The sequence below is a fragment of the Chroicocephalus ridibundus genome, chromosome 1 (genome assembly GCF_963924245.1).
Source record: "Chroicocephalus ridibundus chromosome 1, bChrRid1.1, whole genome shotgun sequence".
Taxonomy (NCBI): Eukaryota; Metazoa; Chordata; class Aves; order Charadriiformes; family Laridae; genus Chroicocephalus; species Chroicocephalus ridibundus.
This window is the reverse complement of record NC_086284.1, coordinates 88175456-88178973: the sequence shown is the minus strand read 5'-3', so window position 1 is coordinate 88178973 and position 3518 is coordinate 88175456. Positions and strand designations below refer to the sequence as shown.

General features: G+C 44.9%; 1 long non-coding RNA gene across 1 annotated transcript; it reads right to left on the bottom strand.

Moving 5' to 3' along the window:
• Positions 1–340: 340 nt before the first annotated feature.
• Positions 341–2806, bottom strand: LOC134519162 (uncharacterized). Its single transcript, XR_010072155.1, has 3 exons — positions 2206–2806; positions 1868–2058; positions 341–985 (listed from the first exon to the last, which is right to left on the bottom strand). It is a non-coding gene; the product is annotated as an uncharacterized LOC134519162 (long non-coding RNA).
• Positions 2807–3518: the final 712 nt, after the last annotated feature.

Here is a 3518-nt window from a genome sequence, read left to right as displayed (position 1 = left end):
TTTACTCAGCTCTTTCTTTTTGCTGAAGCAAAAAATCACTGAGTTCAAAATCAGTGAAAAGCTGATCCAACAGCTTATGCAAGTGAGTTTCTTGCCAAAAGAAGGAGTGCTGGAACAAGTGAATAACTTAAGGAAAAATGGGAATACAGTGGTAACATCTAAAATGATTTATCAACTCGTCTGAGCCCATTAAAAATATGGTATTTTTTACTAGACTAGAGAACTAAAACATATATTCATATTTCAAAATAAAAAGCAAAACCTAAATGTCATCTTGGCAATTATTAAACAGTTACATTTATTTCAAAAGAAACAAAACAAAACTGAAGGTTACATTTATATAGCACAATGCAGTATCACGTAAAGATGGCCAGACTAGCCCTAAACAAGGATGTTGGAGAAGCGTATTGCCAAGTGATCAAAGAGACTGTCGATGCAAATATAACCTGCTGCTGCTTAGGAAGGGTAGGGGACCAAGGCAGGGTCATGCTGTGATGACCAGGTCCCTTCTAGAATCAGAATTAGCTTGTGGGGAACTGGTATGAACGTTTCTGGATGGCACTGCCCTGCGCTACATAATCCAAAAGGGGGCTATGTTTGCCTAGACATTTTATCTAAACTTCTTTCTGGTTTGTAGAGGTTTTTGAGCAGTCTTCTAGATGCTGTGCTTGGTTTTCCCTCTTGGCCATTATAGTCCTCTGCAGACTTTATTCAATCTTGAAGGGGGAAGGGGGACAAGCTCATAAAATGCAGCTGATGCAATGCTGTAAAACTTTGGATATTTCAAAAACAAGCAAGTAGAAAAGGTAGCGAAAGAATGTTGTTCTTGCGGCAATCTGCACTGCTCACAAACTGCGCATCTGCAGTCCCCGTGGGAGTACTGGCCAGGAAGACAACTCCATTTTGGCTACGCAGACCTTCACCTTGCCAGACGTCCTTTCGTCTCCATCTTCAAGGTAAAATCCCAAGGGCTGCTGGCACAAACCTAAAAATAGAGACTCACTAAGTGAACTGGCTTCTTCATAAAAACGTAAACGTGTCGGACAACACAACAGAAGGGGACTGATTTGACAGATCGCTTTGCAGCTCTCCTTGGCAACGAAGCCACCTGGCCAGGGTCTCCATCCCTTGCGGAGCCTGAGCCGGGCGTTGAGTGCCAGTCACACTGCGCTGAGATGTGCTGCAAGATGCTTGGGAGCAAAAGAGAAAAGAACGTTGAAACTGAGCTGCTTCAGACAAGGGACAGTATAAGAAGTAGAAACAGGTGGATAAGCTAAGGGAGAACAAAAAGATAAATTTGACGTGCATGTGCATACTTTTTTTTAATACTATTTTTATAATGTATCTGTGAAAGCCACCATTTTTTAATACAGTCTGTAACTGGTCTTTGCATAGAGCTTTGCCCTTTTTTGCTCTTTCTCCACTTAGGCGTCTGTTATCTTCCTACTGAGATCCAAACAAGCAAAACTGCTGTGTTCTATAATTTCATCTCTTTCTCCAGTATGCCTTCACTTGCCTCAGCCCCAAAAACTAAATTCCCAAGATCCTTTGGGAGGAGAAGCAAAAATCATGGTAAAACTCAAGTCTAATTCTCCTGATGAGGCCAACATATTTCCCCTTCTGCTGGTCTTGAGGTCCTCTGAAAGCCACCATGCAGATGTAGAAAACCTCACCAACAACCTCCCAGTGCAGTAGCCCTACCTCCTTTTCCCAGGCGTAACCGCAGGCAAATAGCTAACATCTAGCCACAAATTTTTGCTAGCATCCAACTTCAAGATATTTGAAAAACAGAGTAAAATGATTTAGACAGATTTGATTTCTACAATAAAGAAAAAACAAATCATTTATCTAGACTTACAGGACTTACCTTATTCACTCTGACCAAAACCACCTTGTTCACCATCTCCAAAGCATAAGGATGTCTTTCCTTTTGGAAGTGGTGTAGAAATACTGCTTAGGCATATCTGCAGCTTCTTCCTTTTCTTGCCTTTCACAGTTAACCTCGTTCATAGCTGGCAATACTAGTTTCCCCTTTGGAGATAGCAGTTAGTGTAATTGCTGGAAACAATAAAAACAGCACTGAAAAGAATGTCCTGAGGAGCCAACAACATTGAAAGTCACAGACATGACAGAAAGGCAGGCACGTCATGCTTTTAGGAGGAAAGTCAAAAAACGGGGTTTCTTCGTGAATTGTGGAATACATACCTACCAGCTGAGGGCACGTTGTGTTGTAGGGAGTAACCAATAATAACATGCGTGGTGTGTTTGTCCTCCAAGTCGTATTTCCCTTTGTGCACTTCCCTTCTGTTTGTAGCAGTGTGCAGACTGACACAGGCTACCTGAATGTTTTCTTCTTGCATCTTCCTATTTCCACAAGATCCTTTCAGCGGAGGCATTTCCACTCTCAGCAAAAGCAAACTGTTCCTGTTTGTATCAGGCAAACCAGATGGAGAAAACAAATCATTAATTTATGACTTGGAAGATACATTTTTATGACGGGACTTTGTAACACCCTACACTTCTTCTTTAATTTAACTTTTTATGACATTGATAAGCAATAGGAAAATAAAATTAGAAACAGGAGATTCCTCACAGCAGCAGCATGCTGTCCTCAATCCTCAGGCTGCAATTACGGATCCTCTTCTGCCAGTAGTGGCCCCAGGTAAAGCTGTTCCAGCTCCCCCATACTCTCATCACCCTGATGCTCGTGGGTATAAGCAATCAGGGTTGTCTGGTGGAGAAAGAGGGGCAGGGATGGGCATTTGGGAACAGCAACCCCTTTACTCAGCTGAGCAGCAGCAGAGCTGCGTGGCTGGCCACAGCCTTGGCCGGGAGGAATCAGTCTAGACCAGAAATCTCACGTCTTCTTTGGTTGGTATCCAACAGCAGGTGAGCTTTCCTTCCCCATGCTCTCCTGCCAGCCTCGATGGGGGAGAGGCATTCGTTTTATTAGCCTGATGAAAATGTTTCATAGAATCATAGAATGGTTCAGGTTACAAGAGACCTTAAAGATCACCTAGTTCCAACCCCCCTGCCCTGGGCAGGGACACCTCCCACCAGACCAGGCTGCTCAAAGCCCCATCCAGCCTGGCCTTGAACGCTTCCAGGGATGGGGCAGCCACAGCTTCTCTGAGCAACCTGTTCCAGTCTCTCACCCACATAGTGAAGAATTTCTTCCCAATATCTGATGTAAATCTACCCTCTTTTAGTTTAAAACCATTACCCCTGCTGCTATCGCTACACTCCCTGATAAAGAGCCCCTCCCCATCTTTCCTGTAGGCCCCCTTTGGGTACTGGAAGGCCGCTTCCAGCATTTGGGAATGCTTGGGAAGGGAGCCAGGATTTTCACCCTCCTGTGCGCTGGCCGTGTTTAGTGCTTCGCGAGGATACAGCCACAGTGTCCTGCACACGAGTGTCGTGCCCTCTGGCTAGCAGGGGCCTGGGACCCAGCCCCTGGGGTGATGGCCAAGCGCCCCATGCTGTGGGAAGGGTCCCACTAGCCTGTGCCAGCTCTGCAG